This window comes from Erythrolamprus reginae, chromosome 1 (assembly GCF_031021105.1).
Source record: "Erythrolamprus reginae isolate rEryReg1 chromosome 1, rEryReg1.hap1, whole genome shotgun sequence".
NCBI lineage: Eukaryota > Metazoa > Chordata > Lepidosauria > Squamata > Dipsadidae > Erythrolamprus > Erythrolamprus reginae.
Window position 1 is genome coordinate 270,573,752 of NC_091950.1, and position 23,859 is coordinate 270,597,610.

Genomic DNA, 23,859 nt, shown 5'->3' on the forward strand with positions numbered 1-23,859 from the left:
CCTGGAATAGTTCTTAGGCTCTGGAATCACTGTGCCTTAAATACCAGCTGCTCAGGTGAAAGGATCTTCATATTGTGAGCTTCCAAAATTCACCCAGCTGGCAATTCGGTAACAACGCATGCAGGACAATATGACACGATCCAATAATAGATGTTAATAACCATATTGTTTTGAATTTCTAATAATGCTTGGGGTCTTTTGGAAGCCTGCTCAAATGAAAGAAGGTGCTGGAGACATTTTGCTTTTTAACATTTTAGATTTTTTTTTAAATACCAAGGAAATGTTAAATATTTCTTGCACGTTATATATATTTCATGTTTTAAATGCTGCAAGCCCAATAAGAGGTATAATGTGGAGGGTGCGGAAAGAAATGTCCAGGAAGACATTAGTATTCCTAGACATTATACTGGTGAGCCTGAACTTTATAACAGTTCACAACTGGATTATAAACCCTTCTCTAAAAGGCTGAACTCATCATAAACCTATTAGAAAAAAGTTAGAATCAGTTGCTGTATAAGCAAATTATTCTCATGTCATTTGACCAGATTCCTGTCTTATTTTATTTTCCTTTTAGGTGCTTTTGCCTTACATCCTAATCTTAAACCCTTTTCATTTGAGAGTTCCTTGGAGTTCTCTGAGCTTGGCTATTTTCATGCAGATGTTATATTACTCAAGCTAGGTAACATCATCAGCAGTAATGGGCAGCCAAATTTTTTACTGCTGCAGTGTGGGTGTGGCTTATTTTGTGGGTGTGGCTTAATGGTCATGGGACTGGATAGGAGTGGCTTACCAGCCATGTGATCAGGTGGGAGTGGCTTGAATGATTATCATCATTCAAGTGAACTGTTATGTCCTCGACTTACAGCTTTACCAGTGTTGCTCGCTGGGGTGACAATTTGCTTCGCCTTTCCCGCGCTCTTCTTCCTGGGTTGCCTCTTCCACCTCAGGTTGGGTAGCTAGGTGAACGGATGCTGCCAGAAGCATAAATGCTGCCAGCCCCGCTTCCACACACGCCTTCTGTTTGCACCGCAGGCGGGAGGTGGCCGCATGAGGCTGGAGGGGAGCCGGGCAGGAGAGAGGGAAGCTCATCTGAGGCCAAGGAGGAGGAAAGAGGAAAAAAGCAAGGAGTGCAGATGCAGCAGCAGCAGCAGCAGGGGAAAAAACGAGAGTCGAGCCGAGACCAGTAATCCAGAAAGTGACAGCTGGTGATCACCTGGAGCTGTGCAAGCATCTTCATTTCCACCTGTGGAACTGTGTTCCACCCTGTCCTGCCTGCTGCCCACTCCTGATCATCAGTACTAGTAAGGAGTGGGATTTCTTCTCTACAGTAACGGGTTGCTACTGGTACAGTTGAGGATGGTGCACTGGTAGCAAAAGTTGCGCTACGAGTGCCGCTTCTGTTCTCCTGTGCGTGCATGCATACCAGCGTGGTTTTGCTTCTCTGCATTCACAGGAAGCAAAATCTCACCAGGGTATGCATTTGTGAGAATTCAGCATTTTTTTTCTTCTGCACATACACAGAAGCAATAAAATTGCCGAAATCTCTCTCGCACACGCATCCCCTCATGAGATTTTGCTTCCTGTGCATGCATAGAAGCAAAAACTTGCTGGGACGCATGCACACATGCAGGAAAAGCAAAGCTGCGCATGCAGCAAACTGGTAGTGGCAGTAATAGTAATAGTAATAGTAATAGTAATAGTAATAGTAATAGTAATAGTAATAGTAATAGTAATAGTAATAGTAATAGTAATAGTAATAGTAATAGTAATAGTAATAGTAATAGTAAGCCGCCCCGAGTCTACGGAGAGGGGCAGCATACAAATCCAATAAATTATTATTATTATTATTATTATTATTATTATTATTATTAAGTAATAGTAATAGTAATAGTAATAGTAATAGTAATAGTAATAGTAATAGTAATAGTAATAGTAATAGTAATAGTAATAGTAATAGTAAGCCGCCCTGAGTCTACGGAGAGGGGCAGCATACAAATCCAATAAATTATTATTATTATTATTATTATTATTATTATTATTATTATTATTATTATTATTTAGTAATAGTAATAGTAATAATAGTAATAGTAATTAATAGTAATAGTAATAATAATTTATTAGATTTGTATGCCACCCCTCTCCGAAGACCAATGGCAATCCGCCCTGCCTCTCTCCCATTCCTTACTAACACTGATTATGTTACTTTCTTCATGATGGTTGAAACTGAATGGTCACTAAACAAATGGTTGCAAGTTAACAACTGCCTTTACTTTCTATTTTAGTTTAATTGCTACATTTATTTTACTTACATTCAAATTGTTTAGTTTAAACAGTTTAAAAAAATATTTGCTTGAAAGGGAAGCATAACTACGCACACACACATCAGGGGTGGGTTCAAACTTATGTCACTGATGGTTCACTTCCTCCCACGCCATGTGGCTGTGCCTCGTGGGCACACATGCGCAGTGCAAAAAAATGAAAATCAAAAAAGGGGAGGGCACATGCACAGAAGAAAAAAAATCCCTGGGGAAAATCCCTCCCCATTTCCCCCCCCAAAAAATATGCAAAAAATCCCCCCCAAAATTTCTCATGGACTGGCACTGACAGAACTGGTTCTGGGTCATCATTGTGAAGTCAACAGCAGCTTGTTGTTGGTTTGGGGGAACCAGTCCAAACCGGGAGGAACTACCTCTGATATACATATATACTAGAAAGTGGCTTAGTAAGGGGGAATATATGATGGCATCATCTATTGAACAGTGAACAGTGCAGTCAGGCGGTAGGGAAAGCAAGTAGGATGCTTGGCTGCATAGCTAGAGGTATAACAAGCAGGAAGAGGGAGATTATGATCCCGCCATATAGAGAGCTGGTGAGACCATATTTGGAATATTGTGTTCAGTTCTGGAGACCTCACCTACAAAAAGATACTGAGAAAATTGAACGGGTCCAAAGACGGGCTACAAGAATGGTGGAAGGTCTTAAGCATAAAACATATCAGGAAAGACTTCATGAACTCAATCTGTATAGTCTGGAGGACAGAAGGAAAAGGGGGGACATGATCGAAACATTTAAATATATTAAAGGGTTAAATAAGGTCCAGGAGGGAAGTGTTTTTAATAGGAAAGTGAACACAAGAACAAGGGGACACAATCTGAAGTTAGTTGGGGGAAAGATCAAAAGCAACATGAGAAAATATTATTTTACTGAAAGAGTAGTAGATCCTTGGAACAAACTTCCAGCAGACGTGGTAGATAAATCCACAGTAACTGAATTTAAACATGCCTGGGATAAACATATATCCATCCTAAGATAAAATACAGAAAATAGTATAAGGGCAGACTAGATGGACCATGAGGTCTTTTTCTGCTGTCAGACTTCTATGTTTCTATGTTTCTATTCCTACTATTCAGAAATGGCTACTGGCCTCTATTGGCAATGGGACAACTTGAGGGTAAAGATAAATGACAGAGCTGGTTTCAAGTTGAAGATGGTTCTATCAATCACCAAAAGAGCCCATCTTGAATAAAATAATCTCTTTGCAATTTCACAGTGGCTTGAATTCAAAATGGTTTGTGTGCCATGACTATCCAGCTTAAATGATTAATTTTATAATCACTTCACTGGTAGGAAACAGATCTGTTTGTATTCTGTTTTTTAACATTCAATCAACAGGGGAGAAAGGTGGACCAGATTCTGGATTGCAGTGTGTGAAAAATCCTGACACTAAAAACAAAGAATGGCATGATTGGTTTAAAAAAAAGGTATAATAATATTGAGAAGGTACACAGAAAACTGTATTCATTTTTGCAATAGGCCTAGCAAACCAACTGTAACTGATTAAAACAAAAAAGTCTGAATTAAAAATGAGAAAAAAAGGAGATATCTATGACTGATATAACCTGATTACATTACTAATAAAAATCTGAATGAGTAGGATAATCCAGCTAAGAATGCACGGCTGTTCTACATATTAGTTACAGTCTATGCTAACTTATTTTAGAGAAGATATATAGCTCTCTTCCAAAATAGAAACCAAGCAAAAGAATCATTTGCCATAGGAGCAAAATAAAGAGGGATAAAAGATAAAACTCAATAGGAAAAAAAATCCCCTTTGGAATTGGACATTAAAAATAAAACCAGCAACCAAAACTAATCTGGAGAGAAGACAGGTAGAAGTGGCTGAACAGATTTATTTTGTATTTATTTATCAAATTTATTTGCCAACCGTGAAGGCAAAACTGAGTAGTTGGAGCTGTGAGTTCTGCCACCTGTTTACTGGATCCGTGTCCCTCCTGGCTGGTATCGGCCAGCAGGGAGGTGACACGGAGCTGGGTCCAGGAGATTGTCAATGCTTCTTTGGGGAGGGGGTCCTTCCCGGATCCCTACAAGGAGGCACTTGTGTGCCCCCTCCTCAAGAAACCTTCCATGGACCCAGCCATTCTCAACAACTTCCCCTTTGTGGGGAAGGTTGTTGAGAAGGTGGTGGCGCTCCAGCTCCAGCGGTCCTTGGAAGAAGCCGATTATCTAGGTCCTCAACAGTCAGCATTCAGGCCCGGCTACAGCACGGAAACTGCTTTGGTCGCACTGATGGATGATCTCTGGCGGGCCCGGGACAGGGGTTTATCCTCTGTCCTGGTGCTTCTTGAGCTCTCAGCGGCTTTTGATACCATCGACCATGGTATCCTTCTGCGCCAGCTGGAGGGGTTGGGAGTGGGAGGCACTGTTCTTCAGTGGTTCTCCTACCTCTCTGGTCGGTCGCAGTCGGTGTTAGTGGGGGGTCAGAGGTCGACCTCTAGGTTACTCCCTTGTGGGGTGCCTCAGGGATCGGTCCTCTCCCCCCTACTATTTAATACCTACATGAAACCGCTGGGTGAGATCATCCAAGGGCATGGGTGAGGTATCATCAATATGCAGATGATACCCAGCTTTACATCTCCACCCCTTGTCCAGTCAGCGAAGCAGTGGAAGTGATGTGCCGGTGCCTGGAGGTTGTTGGGGTCTGGATGGGTGTCAACAGACTCAAACTCAATCCGGATAAGACGGAGTGGCTGTGGGTTTTCCCTCCCAGGGACAATTCCATCTGTCCGTCCATCACCCTGGGGGGGGGGATCACTAACCCCCTCAGAGAGGGTTCGCAACTTGGGCGTCCTCCTCGATCCACAGCTCACATTAGAGAAACATCTTTCAGCTGTGGCGAGGGGGGCATTTGCCCAGGTTCGCCTGGTGCACCAGTTGCGGCCCTATTTGGACTGGGAGTCACTGCTCACAGTCACTCATGCCCTCATCACCTCGAGGTTTGTCTACTGTAATGCTCTCTACATGGGGCTACCTTTGAAAAGTGTTTGGAAACTTCAGATCGTGCAGAATGCAGCTACGAGAGCAGTTATGGGCTTCCCAAGGTATGCCCATGTTACACCAACACTCCGCAGTCTGCATTGGTTGCTGATCAATTTCCGGTCACAATTCAAAGTGTTGGTTATGACCTATAAAGCCCTTCATGGCATTGGACCAGAATATCTCCGAGACCGCCTTCTGCTGCACAAATCCCAGTGACCAATTAGGTCCCACAGAGTGGGCCTTCTCCGGGTCTCGTCAACTAAACAATGCCGTTTGGCGGGACCCAGGGGAAGAGCCTTCTCTGTGGCAGCCCCAACCCTTTGGAACCAACTCCCCCCAGATATCAGAGTTGCCCTCACCCTCCTTGCCTTTCGTAAGCTCCTTAAAACCCACCTCTGTCGTCAGGCATGGGGGAATTGACACTTTCCCTCCCCCTAGGCTTATAAAATTTATGCATGGTATACTAGTATGTATGATTGGTTTCTAAATTGGGGTTTTTTAAATTAACTTAAATATTAGATTTGTTTACATTGCATTATTATTGCTGTGAGCCGCCCCGAGTCTACGGAGAGGGGCGGCATACAAATCTGATTAATAAATAATAAATAATAATACATCGAAGTATGTTTCTAGGATCTTTTTTAACGATCCTTTTGGTCATCCTGACTCAAGCTCTGGAAGGATATAGAGATTATTCTCCCCCTTAAATTTTAGAGAGCTGGTAGGAGAATAACATAGGGAAAGTTCCCTTTTATAAGAATAAATTCAAACCAGATTTTAAGGCAATCAGAAATATTATTTTGGACCAGTGATTTTGCTACCAGTTTGCATGCATGCTTGAGTGTTCTAAGAATCAGTCCTAACCCATAACAACCCATCGCTATTTTGGATTATACTATGAAAACAACTGATAGATGACATTGTCTACGTACATTGTAAAATCGATTAAGGTGAAGCCATAAAGTTGCTTTTATAAATAATCCTTTATTTTAGATCACAACGGAGTCCAAAATGTATGTTGCTACGTGAGAAATTTGTTAAGTGAGTTTTGCCTCATTTTACAACTTTTCTTGTTAAGTGATTCATTGCAATTAGTAACACGTTTGTTAAGTGAATCTGGTTTCCCCCATTGACTTTGCTGATCAAAGGGTCATAAAAGGAGATCACTCTGAGACACTACATCCATCATAAATGTGAGTCAGTTATCAAGCATCCAAATGTAAATCACGTGTCCATAGGAAAGCAGCACTGGTCATAAATATGAAAAATGGTCTTAAGTCACTTTTGTCAGTGCTATTGTAACTTTGAAGGGTCACTTAAATGAACTGTTGTAAATTAAGGATTACCTGTAGGTTGTAGTATTTTACCATCCTGCCACTCAGAAGATCATCCAGAATTTGGTATGTTTCTGAGTAATGAAATTGGTTGCTGTGCCTTTTGAAATGGAAATTTCAGATGGATGGCAAGGATCACAAACTCAGCCATCTTGAATACTGTGGGGTTTTCATCTGATTAAATGAGGTGGGAAAGCACAGTGTCACCAGAACCAGCATCATTTCTGTTCAGAAATCGTATAATTTCTGAATAAAGACTGTGTTCAAGCTACTTTTGAATGCATTAGGTGATTAGATTACTTTCAAATGTTACTGTCGTTTGGCGCCATGATTTTTTTTCTGATCACAAAAGCATTACATAGAGTATTTACAAAAAAATGTTTGTACATAATATTTGAACTGCAAATATTTAAGTTGTTGTAGTTGGATATTTGTTTTCTGTACATAGGATATTCCTTCTTTGGGGTTGACATGAATGTGTATCTATTTTTTTTTTTTTTTTTAAACATAAGGTAGGATATGCAGAGAATTACTTATCAGTCTGTCACAAGATTGGCACACAACTAGTAATGGATTCTAAAACCCTTTGCTACCAGTTGTATGCTAGTGCATATGCTGCTTTTGCGCATGTGTAGAAGCATCCCAGGTGGGTAGGTAGAGGCTATCGCTGCTGGTGCTATTGGTTCTTAGAACTGCGCTGAACCGGGAGCAACTCATTACTACACACCACCCATGCTGAAATAAGTGTCTCAACGTTGTTTCTTTGTGTACACGACAAATGAACTATTGATAGCGCATGGCAAGAAGGCTCCAAAACACGGCAGCCCCAAAGAGATGTGGGTTGACTGAGATAAATATTTATTCCGTACCCCAAACTGTTGACTGAGCATTTAATGTCTGTAGTGGAGAAAATCACTTGTTTGGAAAAATTACATAATGTTTTGAAAAGAAATAAAATGAAACTATATTGTACAAAACATATCTTATGTATTGTTATGTCTATTGATTACTCGCTAGAAAGATTGGCCGGCAATTCTCCTATTTGAACTTTGTATTCAGAAGTTATCATTGCTGTAAGTCAGCCTCCGGTTGTGTGCCCAGTGTTTTCTAAAAGTATTCAGAAATGTCCACCATTTTTCTTCTTTCCTGCAAGGATAATTTTTCATGATAAAATCCAAAAACACATTCCTGTATTTCTTGAGCATGATAATTTAGGACCTTTTCACAAAGCGTCATTCGGGCATTCACAATTCAAAGTGTTGGTCATGACCTTTAAAGCCCTATATGGCATTGGACCAGAGTACCTCTGGAACCGCCTGCTACCGCACGAATCCCAGCGGCCGATAAGGTCCCACTGAGTTGGCCTTCTCCGGGTCCCATCGACTAAACAATGTCGTCTGGCGGGCCCCAGGGGAAGAGCCTTCTCTGTGGTGGCCCCAGCCCTCTGGAATCAACTCCCCCCGGAGATTAGAACTGCTCCCACCCTCCTTGTCTTCGGTAAACTACTTAAGACCCATCTATACCGCCAGGCATGGGGGATTTGAGACACCTTTCCCCCAGGCTTATTATAATTTATGTTTGGTATGTATGTGCTGTTTGGTTTTTAATTATGATAGGGTTTTTAGTTTTTTTTAAATATTAGATTTGTGCCAGTATAATATTGTTTTTATCGTTGTTGTGAGCCGCCCCGAGTGTGGCATACAAATCTAATAAATTATTATTATTATTATTATTATTATTATTATTATTATTATTATTATTATTATTATTATTATTCTCCTAAATACTTCATGAAAAATCAAGTGCTGAATAATCCCTTCTGTAGTAGAGACACATATTGCCTCTCCTTCCAATCCACACATTGGACGAAATGCACAAAAAGAGCACAAACAGAGGCCTCAGATCCAGTAGTGCCACCACCACCCCGGTATGAATGAGATCAGCGATCCACTAGGACTTTTTAGTGGGCTCCAGTTGCTGGTGTGGGCGGGTGCACGCCTGACATGTGTGTGCATGCCCCCCCTGAAAGATTTTTGCCTCTGCGCATATGCCCAAAGCAAAACCTCGTGCAAGGACACTCATGCAGGTGAGATTTTGGCAATTTTTGCCTTTTATTTTGCTTCTGCGCTTGTGCAGAAGTGAAGCCTTGCACAGAAGAACTCTTTGCCTCCAGAAATAATACCCTACACAAGGACTGATCTCAAAATTGTCCTGAAAGGAAGAGAGTCAGAAGAATTCCACTCAGAAGAAGCTACTGCTGTCTGAGAAGTTGTTGCCCAGGCAGAGATGACAACTGCACCATTCAATACAATGTCAGAAATGCCACATGCTACTGTGATGAGTTTTGTACTTTTGTAGAACCTCCTGATTCTATTGACTGCTGCCCAGACCTCTGGCTGGTCTGCCACAAGCATACTCCAGAGCAGGGGTCCCCAAACTTTTTACACAGGGGGCCAGTTCACTGTCCCTCAGACTGTTGGAGGGCCGGACTATAAAAAAAATGTATGAGCAAATCCCCATGCACACTGCACATACCTTATTTAAAGTAAAAAACAAAATGGGAAAAAATACAATATTTAATATTTATTCTCCCCCCCCCTCTCTCTTTGTCCTTCTCTCTTTCTATTTCTCTCTTGCTTGCTTGCTTTCTCTTCTCTCTTTCTCTCACTCACTCTCTTTATATCTCTCCCTCTTTCTCTCTCCCTCTCTCTGTCTCTCCCTCCCTTTCTATCTCTCCTCTTCCTCTCTCCCTCTCTATCTCTCCCTCTTTCTCTCCCTCTCCCCCTTTCTCTATTTTTTTCTTTCTCTTTTCTTTCTCTCTCTTCTCTTTCTCTCACTCACTTACTCTTTGTATCTCTCCCTATTTCTCTCTACCTTTCTTTCTTTCTCTTTCTCTCTCTCCCTTTCTCTCTGTCCCTCTCTTGCTTTCTCTCTGTCCCTCTCTTTCTTTCTCTCTCTTATCTCTCATTCTCTCACTCACTCTCTTTGTATCTCTCTTTGTATCTCTCTTTGTATCTCTCTATCTCTCCCTCTTTCTCTCTCCCTTTCTATCTCTCCTCTCCCTTTCTTTCTCTCTCTCTCTCTCTTGCTTTTTTTCTCTCTTTCTCTCTCCCCTCTTTTTTTTCTCTCTCTCTCTTTCTCTCTCATACACCACGCTGGCAACAGAGAAAGAGAGAGGCAGAGGTCGGGCGCGTTACCGGGAGGTGGAGGCGGCGTGGGGACGCTGGGTGCTGGGGACACCGAGGAGGGGGTGGACATGGCCTCTCAGCTGCAGAGCCGAACAAGGGCGGAGGCAACGGCAGAGTCCGGCGCTGGGGCCATGCGGAGCCGCTCATCCAGGGGGGCGTGGACTGGCAAGGTGCCCTCCGCTCTCTCTCTTTCTCTCCCTGTTGCCGGCGTGGTATAAGAGAGAGAAAGAGAGAGAGAAAGGAGGGCGACTTGCCAGTCCACGCCCCCCTGGATGAGCGGCCCCGCATGGCCCCAGCGCCGGACTCCGCCGTTGCCTCCGCCCTTGTTCGGCTCTGCAACTGAGAGGCCACGTCCACCCCCTCCTCGGTGTCCCCGGCACCCAGCGTCCCCACGCTGCCTCCACCTCCCGGTAACGCACCCGACCTCTGCCTCTCTCTTTCTCTCTCATATACCACGCTGGCAACAGGGAGAGAAAGAGAGAGCGGAGGGCGACTTGCCAGTCCACGCCCCCCTGGATGAGCGGCCCCGCATGGCCCCAGCGCCAGGCTCCACTGTTGCCTCCACCCCCATTCGGCTCTGCAGCTGAGAGGCAGTAGCTACGTTCACTCCTTTGTCCTCCCCGGCACCTAGTGTCCGGCCCCACGCCGCCTCCAGCTCCCGGTAACACACCCGACCTCTACTTGCAGGAACGGGTGGTGGGGCGGCGCAAAGGGGCAAATGTTTCTGTGTGAGGTGGTCATGCAAGCAGCTTAGAAGGAACAATGACGGCGCGGCCACCTCGCCGCTGACACAGCCCTTCCCTTCCCACAGCCCAGGACAGTTTTTCAATTGCCATCGCCTTTTCCTGAATTTCACGTCCACTCATCGCGGAGGAGGAGGTGGAGAGGCAAGGAGGCGGGGAGGAAAGCGGCCCTGCAATTGGCCAATTTATTTCTCGCCTTTAGGGAGAGAAACTGTTGCTGCCCTATGGCAGAGCAGCAACAGTTTCTCTCCCTAAAGGCGAGAAATAAATTGGCCAATTGCAGGCCCGCTTTCCTGCCCGCCCCCTTGCCTCTCCACCTTCTCCTCGCTCAGCAGCCGACCGCGGTGAGTAGACAGGAGATTCGGGAGCTTATTATATTGATCAGTAAAATCTCGTGAGCTGCCGCGGGCCGGTTAAAAGACCTCATTGGGCCGCATCCGGCCCGCGGGCCGTAGTTTGGGGACCGCTGCTCCAGAGCATGTAAGGCATCAGGTACAGCAATGGGGTAAGTGTTATGCTCCCACCTCCATTTCCATTTCAGTTGGCCTTCTCCGGGTCCCGTCGACAAAACAATGTCGGGAAGAGCCTTCTCTATGGCGGCCCCGACCTTCTGGAACCAACTCACCCCGGAGATTAGGATTGCCCCCATCCTCCTTGCCTTTCACAAACTCCTTAAAACCCACCTCTGTCATCAGGCATGGGGGAATTGATTCCCCTGGGCCGTTTCCGCTTTACATATGGTTTGTATGAGATGTATGATGGTTTTTTACATTAAGGGTTTTAAATTGTTTTTAACTATTGGATTTGTACCGTGTTTTATGTTGTGAGCTGCCCCGAGTCTTCAGAGAGGGGCGGCATACAAATCTAATCAAATCAAATTAAATCAAATGAATGAATGAATGAATAAAGATGCTTTATTTTTGTTGTATGTTATATGTATATACCAAATGTTGTATTGTTGTTTTGTTTTTTCTTTGTTTTCTTTCTTTTTAATGTACATATTTAATAAAGTATTTTTAAAATGAATGAATAAACAAACAAACAAACAAATAAATAAATTTCTACCAGGCAGAGGTGTTGATATCCTTCTAGAATATGACCAACTAAATGCAAAAAGAAAAAGAAAAAAGCTTTGGAGTCTTAGAAATTAGCCTTAGAGTGCTGTTCTTGTTCTAGAACAGTGGTTCTCAACCTGTGGGTTGGGACCCCTTCGGGTGTCGAATGACAGTTTCACAGGGATTGCCTAAGACCATGGAAAAAGACAAATTTTCCATGGTGTTAGGAACTAAAGCTTCTATTCTGGCACCTTGGAACATATTTTAACAATTCAACCAATCAGGTGTTTATAGTGGGGACATCCCTCTGACCTTCCTACCAATTAAATCTCTGTTGGGAGAATTGGTGCTAGACTTATGGTTGGCGGTCACCACAACATGAGGAATTGTATTAAGGTGTCACGGTATTAGAAAGGTTGAGAACCACTGATCTAAGAAGTTGTATGTGTTCCATCCCTGAAGATTTTCAAGAAGAGACTGAACAACCACTTGTCAGAAATGGTATAAGGTCTCCTGCTTGAGCAGAAGAATTCCAAGGTCCTTCCTTCTATTATTCTAATATGAGTATTCTTAAGAGCTTGCAAAAGGTATGGTTATGGTGCAGAAAGAAGGAAGGGGGGGCGGAAGTTATACTGCATTTGTCTTTTTAATAACAAAAATACTAGTAACATTTATTATTTATTTATTTATTTATTTATTTATTATTTGGATTTGTATGCCGCCCCTCTCCGAAGACTCGGGGCGGCTCACAACAAGTGTAAAACAAATCATAAATAATTCAATTAATTAAAATATTTAAAGATTTTAAAAAAACCCATATACTAACAGACACACACACAGGCATACCATGTATAAATTAAATGTGCCCAGGGGGAGATGTTTAGTTCCCCCATGCCTGACGGCAAAGGTGGGTTTTGAGGAGTTTACGGAAGGCAGGAAGAGTAGGGGCAGTTCTGATCTCTGGGGGGAGTTGGTTCCAGAGAGTCGGTGCCGCCACAGAGAAGGCTCTCCCCCTGGGGCCCGCCAACCGACATTGTTTAGTTGACGGGACTCGGAGGAGGCCCACTCTGTGGGACCTAATCGGTCGCTGGGATTCGTGCAGCAGAAGGCGGTCTCGGAGATATTCTGGTCCGATGCCATGAAGGGCTTTAAAGGTCATAACCAACACTTTGAATTGTGACCGGAAACTGATCGGCAGCCAATGCAGACTGCGGAGTGATGTTGAAACATAGGCATACCTAGGTAGGCCCATGACTGCTCTCGCAGCTGCATTCTGCACGATCTGAAGTTTCCGAACACTTTTCAAAGGTAGCCCCATGTAGAGAGCATTACAGTAGTCGAACCTCGAGGTGATGAGGGCATGAGTGACTGTGAGCAATGAGTCCCGGTCCAGATAGGGCCGCAACTGGTGCACCAGGCGAACGTGGGCAAACGCCCCCCCTTGCCACAGCTGAGAGATGGTTTTCTAATGTGAGCTGTGGATCGAGGAGGATGCCCAAGTTGCGGACCCTCTCTGAGGGGGTCAGTAATTCCCCCCCCAGGGTAATGGACGGACAGATGGGATTGTCCTTGGGAGGCAGAACCCACAGCCACTCCATCTTATCCGGGTTGAGTTTGAGTCTGTTGACACCCATCCAGGCCCCAACAGCCTCCAGGCACCGGCACATCACTTCCACCGCTTCGTTGACTGGGCACTGTATTAGAAAATACATCAATCGTTCCTCTTTTTTTTAGAAAAGCAGTACTGGGAAAATAGAAGATGATAAACTGCATTATTAATACCAGTTAATAAAGTACTTAAAATTCAGTATCAGCATGCATGACTGTTTCATCTGCCGTTACCATACTCTTGAAGCTTTTATTTCAGTTTTTTTAATCAGTTCAGCTCATTTGGGAAGCTGGATCTTTCTCGCTTTCCATTAAAAAAAATTAGAACATACCTAGTAAGGGCTTAAAAAGAGCTATCCCCCTGAGATGGCAGTTCTATCTTCTCAGCTCCACAGGTGACTGAAGGCTATAAGCAGTCAGACAACTGTTCCCAAATTGAATAGCAACAGATGGAGTGACTTTGCTCCTATTTATGTGTAATTTAACCCTTAAACTAGCCTTTTCCACCCTTCTTAACTTAAACACGAAATATTGCTGGATATGTTTCCTGCTGGTTTCAAGACAATTCTTTTGACGTTATGTCAGCTGTTTTGAAATTCAAATAGATCGCAAGATAATTGAGGATTAGTGACAGTGATATCATCTGACCACAAATTATATGTGGCATCTGAAGATTAAAAGGCTGCAGTTTGTCAGCTCTGAGTCAGGCAATTGGTCTGATTTCCTGGGATTTTAAAATTTGTCTTTACAGTGATCCCTCGATTATCACGGGGGTTACGTTCCAAGACCTCCCACGATAATCGATTTTCCGCGATATAGCGGCGCGGAAGTAAAAACACCATCTGTGCATGCGCGCCCTTTTTCCATGGCCGCGCAAGGGCTTGCAGGTGGAGGCGGGGAGCGATGAAAGTGCGGAAGCCGACAAAGATTGCTTTGAATGTCGGCTGCCCCTGCCCCCCAGCACCCGTTCGCCCGCCCGCCGTTCACCCGCCCGCCCGCCGTTCGCCGTTCGCCCGCCCGCCGTTCACCCGGCCACCCGCCGCTCGCCCGTTCGCCCGGCCACCCACCGTTCGCCCAGCCGCTCAAGAGCTGCTCGAGAGCAAGAGGGGGAGAGATAGAGAAAGAGAGAGAAGGAAAGAAAGAGATGAGAGAGGGAGGAAGAGAGTGTGAGAGAGGAAGAAGCAAGATAGAGAAAGAGAGAGAGAAAGAAAGATGAGAAAGGAAGGAAGAGAGTGAGAGAGAGGAAGAGAGAGAGAGAAGAGTGGAAGGAAGAAAGAGAGAAATGATAGAAAAAAGGGGAGAAAAAAAGAGAAATGAGAAAATGATTGAAGCAGAGAATGACAGGAAAGAAAGAGAAAGAGACAGAGAAGTGACTCTTGGTGATGACGTATGACGTCATCGGGTGGGAAAAACCGTGGTATAGCAAAAAAACCGTGGAGTATTTTTTAATTAATGTTTTTTGAAAAACCGTGGTATAGCGTTTCGCGAAGTTTGAAGCCGTGAAAATCGAGGGATCACTGTATTTTATTTTAGAAGAGTTTTAGTGAAGCCTTTTTTTGGTCTTGATTTATTAGTAAAATGCAAAATCTTTTGTATGAAAATATCTTCTTTCATGGAGACAGTTGTGTATCGCTCTCCTCTCCTCCCCTCCCCTCCCCTCCCTTCCCTTCCTTTCTCTTGTTTGTGTGCTTTTGAGCCTGTGTTGATTCCTGGCAGCTATCTGGACCGAACTCTGCAGTTTGTTGGTGACATTTCCTGCTTGCTTCTTAGGGCTGAGAAAGAGCGACTGGCCCAAGGTCACTCAACTGGCTGTGTGTCTCAAGCAGGACTACTACTCTCAACCTCCCAGTTTCTAACCTGTTGCCTAGTAAAACAAACTGGCTTTTTGATATGGAGTAATAGGTTCTCACTGAAATATTGTCTATGGCTTCCATAGAGTCTTATACCAACAAGTTGCAATTCTAGAACCTCTTACTGGAAAAAGACTGACTGTGGTTTTCCTCCAAATGAGGGGTGGCAGGTTTCCATCTGTGCTTGCAATTCGAAACCAATTCAAATGAATGGGATACAGCAAGATTTACTTCTAAATAAACTATAAGAAATGATGGAGTAAGCAGAACCAAACTAATTGGCATTTTAAGCAAAGTATATTAGTGTTTAGTTATGGTTATGAAATACTATAATTTCCTCACTCATAATTGGCATTAGTTAGCTATTCTGTACATAATACAGTATTTATTCCATACATGTTACATGATTTTTAAAGGGGTGGGGAAAGAGGTCCCTGTACATTGAAAGGAATTCTTAGGTGATGTTTAAATTTCCCTTCACACTGCAGGCTTCTCCAAACCGCCTGCTACTGCACGAATCCCAGCGACCGATAAGGTCCCACAGAGTTGGCCTTCTCCGAGTCCCGTCGACTAAACAATGTTGTTTGGCGGGCCCCAGGGGAAGATCCTTCTCTGTGGCGGCCCCGGCTCTCTGGAACCAACTCCCCCCAGAGATTAGAACTGCCCCCACCCTCCCTGTCTTTCGTAAACTACTCAAGACTCACTTATGCCGCTAGGCATGGGGGAGTTAAGATATTCCTTCCCCCTAGGCCATTACAAGTTATGCATGGTATGTTTCCGTGTATGTTTGGTTTTATAATAAGGGTTTTTAGTTGTTTTATTAATTGGATTGTTACATGTTGTTTTTTTATCATTGTTGTTAGCCGCCCTGAGTCTACGGAGAGGGGCAGCATACAAATCCAACAAACAAACAAACAAACAAACAAACAAACAAATAAATAAATAAGGGGCAGCATACAAATCCAACAAATAAATAAATAAATAAATAAAAACAAACAAACAAACAAACAAACAAACAAACACAACTCCCACAAGAGCGTTATAGTGCAGTGGTTAGAATACAGTATTTCAGGCTAACTTTGCCCATAGCCAGGAGTTCAATCCTGACTGGTTCATGGTTGAATCAGCCATCCAAGGTCGATAAATGAGGACACAGATTGTTGGGTACACCACTTAGAGAGGGCTCTAAAGCACTATGAAGTGCCATGTTTGTCTAAGTGATAATGCTATTGCTATAATTCCATTTGAAGAACATCAGATTGGAAAAATAACTGAGAGAATAGCATGAGTACCTCTCTTCCTACATGCTAAAAAATAAAAACTTGGCCAGTATTTTAAAAGCTCTACATATCAGATGTTGCTCATGATGAATAGGGCAGGGGGAGTTTTGATTTGGCTACAAGCAGAATCTCATGAAAAGCAAAAAAAAAAAAAAGGTACTTTCTTTCCTCTCGTATCAAGCTCTGTAATCCCTACTGAGTACAAATTGCACTTGGCAGTTTCCCAAAGCAATAGCCAACCTCATCAGTGCATTTTATTCAAGCTGGCAATCTGTTGTGCAATTTTCCTTGGCAAGAGAATCCCAGGCTGGAGAGTGTTTGATTACTATTAATTGGGGCTGAAGCCCCCTGGTGTGACTTCAAGACTATCAGACAATTCTTGTCCAGATTTTTGGTCTGTTTTAGCAAGTTCAGTGGAACTTACTTTCTTAAAGAATGTCACAATTCCTGAAGACCTTGAAAGACGGCGTTTAAGGGGTGACTTGATCGATGTGTATGAAATCATGCATGGGATAGAAAAGGTGGATAGAGAACAATTATTTTCTCTATCACACAATACTAGGACGAGGGGACACTCCCTAAAGCTCATAGCTCATAGGTAAGAAAGTGAGGACAAATAAAGGGAAATATTTCTTCACCCAGAGAGTCGTTGGTTTATGGAATTCACTTCGAGAAGAGGTCGTGACAGCTGTCAGCCTTCATAGCTTCAAGGCAGCATTAGACAGATTCATGGATGCCAAGTGTATCCATGGTTATTGATGTCCATGTGCCGCCTCTATGTTGGTTGAGGCAGGCAGGATTCCCTTGAGTATCATTTGTTGAGGGTCAAGGGAAAGGGAGGGTTTTGCCTTCTCTTTCTGTTCAGGATCTCCATGTACAATTGGTGGGCCATTGTGTGACATAGAATGCTGGACTTGATGGGCTTTGGCCTGATTCAGCATGGCTCTTCTTATGTTCTTATGTAGCAAGGCATGATAATGATTCTTTTTTTTAAAAAAAATGCTAAAAAGGGAACAATGTAAAATTATTCAAACAAGAAACAAGAGAATGTCTTTGGTGGAGGGCAGGGATTTATTATTGTTTTGATTTCGCAGTATCTACAAATGTTTCCACAGTGGCCAGCAAATGGTAGGAATTTTATTATTACTAAAGATCCTGGTCCAGCTAAAGCGATTCTATTAGAGACTATATTCCTCCACACATTTATTTGTGTGGCAATATAAGTCGGGAAGCGATAAATGAGAGCATGAATGTAAGTTAGTTTCTGATGAGTTTACAACATGCTATGACTTAAATCTAGAACAGGCATAAGTAATGAGTTGCTCTTCATATTTGGTGCTTCAAATATTGTTAACACTACCAAGCAAAGCCAATGGGGACAGATCGTCCAAACTGTAATTCAAAGCACTTGAAGGGGAACAAGTTGCTTTTCCTATAATTTATGAACTTGACACAAGTTCATTTAGATGACTATGGAAACTGTTAGAATGATGAAAGATTTTAAATAACAAATAACTAATATTACTCTAAAGTCTTTATTTGAAAATAAGCAATTGATGTGATGGAATTTTTTATTATGGGGAATTAGGCTTTCAACCAATAGATGGAACAGTAGAGACAAAGATTATTGATTTAAATATAGAGAAAAGGCAGATATAAAAGAGAGAAATTAGGAATTTAGGGCATTTAGAAATGTCAGAACTGGTGGGTGAGTGAATGATGAATAAAGATATTAAGTGAGGAGAGAGAGCAATATAGCTTAGAATTATGAGGCATGAGAGATAATATTTTTGAAGGTAAACTATAGCAGTTTCCCCCACATCCACCTTCTCAGTCCTTGGGGCAGGAGCTGGGCCACTGATTAATTATTAACAGTTCATGTATATAATCTGCTGCATCACATAATTATCAAGTTATATAATTCATGATGACTGTGTATAATTTGCCATTCAAAATTCAAAAAAGGGTTAGAATAAAGATTTGTAAACTGCAACGAAACTTCCTCTAATAATGTGTCTAGTCCAAATAGTGGACAGAAATTTTAACTTCATACTTTTCTATTCACACAAACTTCATTTTATTTGTTGTTTTATCTGAGAGAATTCAGACTGGTTCTCGTTTTTAGATTCAGTTGGTTATCTAATACATCCCTATACTGCCAAATTTTACATTCTTGTAATAAATTTGGGGGACATATAGCTTCTATTGGAAAAATCCATTCTGGCATTACTAAGAAATGATTTTTCTTCATTGCATTCCATTCATTTAATAAGGCCTTTCTGATGGGCCTGTCTTTTAAAATAGGAATGGTGTTTATACTTATCATACCAAATAAAGGCATGCCATCCTAACATTAAATCATGTCCTTCAAGATTTAAGACTTTTCCAAAGTTAACCATTCTTTTATTGAAGATAAGGCTGCTGCTTGATAATATAACTTCCAGTTTGGAAGCCCGCCCCTCACCTTCAAATCTTCTAATGCACTTTGTTTTATTCTTGGAGGTTGGCCTTTTCTTCTTTGTGACAGTCCCTCATATATTGGAACATTCATCCTCATGATTTTGCAGAGATACGGTTGGTTCAATGTCAAAAATGGTGTAAGTTGATAATGAGATATAACCACAGTAATGTGTAAAGGAAGACGATGCTGAAAGACATGAGACTTTCAGCTACAGAGTAGTGATGGTGCTGGATGAATGAAAATCTGACCCAACTATGTTAAATATACCGTTTCCCCCAAAATAAGACTTCCCCTAATAATAAGCCCAATTGGGCTTTTGAGTTACATGGCAATAAGGCCAAGCACTTTTTGAATCCTTATTTTAGGGTTCAAAAAAATATAAGTCTTATTTTTCGGGAAACGTGGTAGAAAACCCCCCAGAAAGTACCATCATGAATTGAAAAAAATCACAATGAGAGTGACAGGAGAGATGCATGGGAGATTGCTGGAGGAGGCATGTCAGTGTGCTAGCGATGGGGGATTCAATTAATGTGTTATAATACAGATGCACCAGACTTATGACGATGGGATGACGGGAGTTGTGATATGAAAGAAAGGTGATAATCCTTACCTCTCGAGGCAATCTCTCTAGATCTTTGGGCTCTGAAAAAAGATAAAAACGTTCTATTTATGTTATGTTGTGTTAATATGTACTATAATAATATACTTGTTTGACAAATAAATAAATAAATTAAAAAAAAGACAATTAGGAGAGCATCTGCCTACTTTATGTCTAGCTGCCAAATGCTGGCATTCAGATTGTGCTAATAATTATATTCTGTGAGCCACAGCAAACAGATTACATTGCCAACTATGTTGCATTCACCGTTAAACAAGAAGTAAATATTTATTTATTTATTTATTTATTTTATTTTATTTTATTTTGTCCAATACACAATAATACACAATGAAGGTTATAGAGGATATAGTAGAGAAGATATAGGAGATATAGGAGAGACTATAGGACAGGGGACGGAAGGCAATCTAGTGCGCTTATGTACAGATTCCTCTTAGGAATCTGGAGAGGTCAACCGTGGATCGTCTAAGGGTAAAATGTCGGAGGTTAGGGGATGATACTACAGAGTCCAGTAATGAGTTCCATGCTTTGACAACCCGATTACTAAAGTTGTATTTTTTACAGTTAAGTTTGGAGCGGTTAATATTAAGCTTGAATCTGTTGTGTGCTCTTGTGTTGTTGTGGTTGAAGCTGAAGTAGTCTTTGACAGGCAGGACATTGCAGCATATGATCTTGTGGGCAATACTTAGATCATGTTTAAGGAATCGTAGTTCTAAGCATACAAATCTAATAAATTATTATTAATTATTATTTCAAGACCCAGGATTGTAAGTCTAGTTTCGTAGGGAATTCTGTTTTGGGTAGAGGAGTGAAGGGCTCTTCTGGTGAAGTATCTTTGGACATTTTCGAGGGTGTTAATGTCAAAAATGCGGTATGGGTTCCAAACAGATGAACTGTATTCTATGATGGGTCTGGCGAAAGTTTTGTAAGCTCTGGTAAGCAGTGTGAGATTTCCAGAGCAGAAGCTACTTCGGTATGTAAGTAAATATGTTTTAGGCCCTGCTTGCAAATATCTTCAAGGCTTTATTCTTTTTTTTAAAAAAAATCCATTCAAATGTATCTGATTCTTGGTGACTGTCTACACAAGTCCTTGCAGTTTTCTTAACAAGGATTTCCAGAAGCGGTTTGCCACTGCCTGCCTCTTAGGGGGCAGAGAATGAATGCCCCAGGGTCATCCAGCTGGCTTTGTATTTATGGTGGGACTAGAACTCAGGGTCTCCCAATCTCTAGCCTGGTGCTGTAACCACTACAGTGTTCCCTTGATTTTCGCGGGTTCGAACTTCGCGGATAGCCTATACCACGGTTTAAAAGATATATTAATTTAAAAATACTTCACGGGTTTTTTTCTATACCACGGTTTTTCCTGCCCGATGATGTCATACATCATCGCCAAACTAATAATTTTTGCAAATAAATAACAAAAAAATAATTATTGTTAATAAATAATTATGTTTATAAATATCAGGATCACTAAGTGTCTTATTCAATGGTGATTACCAGTAATAATGGTGAGTAAATGGTTGTTAAGGGAATGGGAAATGGTAATTTAGGGGTTTAAAGTGTTAAGGGAAGGCTTGTGATACTGTCCATAGCCAAAAATGGTGAATTTACACCAAACTGGCTTTTTAAAAATAAGTACAAAGCATAAAATTGGAGTAGGAAAAATAGAAGTTATTTTCAAAAAAACTGTATTTCAGGAATGAAATAGAAGCAACGTTAATGGAAGTGGCTCTTAAATTCTATTACAAGGATTGTACTAACAGGTATGCTTCTGAACACCTTTTTCAGATATTCTTTTAACTTTAATTCATCCTTTTTCCGCAAGCATGAATTATTAATTCAGTTCACTGATGCAAAAAATTAAACCTTCGACTTGACATGACTGAGGGTTGGAGCATCATCTTTGGAGCCGGTTGCACACAACAGCCTCACTAGCAATTTTCTAATTAATACCTCCTTTTTCTATGTATTGGGTAGAGAAGTTGCTTCAAAGAAGGCCAGTATTATGAAGAAGGAGCAACATTTATAGATAACTGCAACAGTTTGTAATGTCCCTAAGAGGAAGAAGTGAAAAATCCTCATTGATACAAGTGATTAAAACACCTATCATCCTAAACTCACATTAATTTAGAAACATAGAAACATAGAAGATTGACGGCAGAAAAAGACCTCATGGTCCATTTAGTCTGCCCTTATACTATTTCCTGTACTTTATCTTAGGATGAATATATGTTTATCCCAGGCATGTTTAAATTCAGTTAGTGTGGGTATACCAACCACGTCTGCTGGAAGTTTGTTCCAAGCATCTACCACTCTTTCAGTAAAATAATATTTTCTCACAATGCTTCTGATCTTTTCCCCAATTAACCTCAGATTGTGCCCCCTTGTTCTTGTGTTCACTTTCCTATTAAAAACACTTCCCTCCTGAACCCTATTTAACCCTTTAACATATTTAAATGTGTCAATCATGTCCCCCCCTTTCCCTTCTGTCCTCCAGACTATACAGATTGAGTTCATTGAGTCTTCCCTGATAAGTTTTATGCTTAAGACCTTTCATCATTTTTGTAGCCCGTCTTTGGACCCATTCAATTTTATCATTTGAATGAGTGGTCCCCTCATATATGAAAATCAAAGAGAAAACATTTTTGTAAATGGTTGCCAGCCTTCATCGAAAGAGCCTATGAATTACTTGCAAATGTGTTGCTGATGTATTGCTGGTGCTACAGTGTGGATAAACTGATACTGTAGGAGGACATTTACGTAGTTTGAAGGTGGAGCTGCCTACCATGATAAATATTTACACTGGAAAAAGTCCCTTGAGATTGGGTGGCATAGAAATCAAATCAAATCAAATCAAATCAAATCAAATCAAATCAAATCAAATCAAATCAAATCAAATCAAATGTGGAAACCAAGACCAATAGGATGCTGTCAGGGATAAACAACCAGAGCCACACACGAAAGAGTTTAAGCTGTCTACTTTATTGTTCTATTGCCTATTTCATAGGAATCTTTCCAGACTGTCAGGTTTTCCTGGGAAAGACAGGATAAAGTTCAAAGGCATTCTGGGGGTGTCAGATCTTGCCCTCCTGTGTTTACATAATGAGTCTAGGCTAATTCCCTGTTTGATACCTCCTCCCAACTAGGACGGATGCTCTCCAAAAGGTGCACTAGATTTCTTGGCTAGGTGTTATGTTTGTGGCATACAAGAGCCGTGGTGGCACAGTGGTTAGAATGCAGAACTGCAAGGGTAACTCACTTCTCCCTGTAAACCTTTTTTTCCTTGGGCACTGAAAGAGCATATGTGTGCGCTATTGCACATGCACAAGTGCCCACACCCATAATTCAATGCCTGGGGAGGGCAAAAACAGCTTCTCCCACCCCCTGGAGGCGCTCTGGAGGCAGGAAATGGCCTTTTCCCCAACTTCTGGTGGGCCCAGTAGATGCGTGTTTCCTCCTCCCCAAACTCCAAAGGCTTCCCTGGAGTTGGGGGAGGGTAAAAACACCCTCCCTCATCCCTCCAGAGGCTTCTTGGAAGCCAAAAACACCCACCCAGAGCCTCTGTGTGAGCCAAAACTGAGCTGGCCAGTACACACATGCATGTTGGAGCTGACCCAGGGCAACGGCTCACGTGCCAGCAGATATGGCTCTGTGTGCCATCTGTGGCACCCATGCCATTGGTTCGGCATCACTGCTCTAGGAGTTTGATTCTGAGCGGCTCAAGGTTGACTCATCCAGTCTTCTGAGGTGGGTAAAATCAGGAGCCAGATTCTTGGGGGAGGGTGGGGGGACAATAGGTTGACTTTGTAAACCACTTAGAGCACTGTGAAGCATTATATAAGTCTAAGTGCTATTGCTATTGCTATGTGAGCATGAAAATTTCACAAGAAGATCACTTCAAAATCATCTACATATGCAGTGTTTGGTTCTTCATAATTTTGTTTTTTTTCTTGAAAATCTATTCTAAACTGTTCCCTTTCTTTCACCAAGTGTGTAAACAATCATTGGAGATGCACAGACAAAACATGCCTAAGTTAATTGAGCAAATCAACAGCGGGACCTATGGCTAAGCATATTGATTTGTGTGGCTCTGATGCAAACAGCTTCTCCTTTATTTACAGAGAAAGTATCAAGTGGGTTATTGTCATGATATCCTAATTCTTATGAATTCCTGTGCATACATACAAGTTTTCTAACATATTTTTAATGTTAAAAATAAATCTACAAAATCAGTTAATCACCAAACAGCAACAAAGCTGAACTATCCAAACTTCTAGGTTTGCAAATGTTAGATTTTTGCAATTTATGACTTCAAAAAGGAATGATTTTCTGTTTCCAGAAAGTCAACTCTTATTCCTTGTTACTTATTCTGTGAGATAGGAATCTA

General features: G+C 41.9%; 1 pseudogene; it reads left to right on the plus strand.

Moving 5' to 3' along the window:
- Nucleotides 1-184: 184 nt before the first annotated feature.
- Nucleotides 185-23,542, plus strand: LOC139173497 (tubulointerstitial nephritis antigen-like; annotated as a pseudogene).
- The last annotated feature ends 317 nt before the right edge of the window (nucleotides 23,543-23,859 follow it).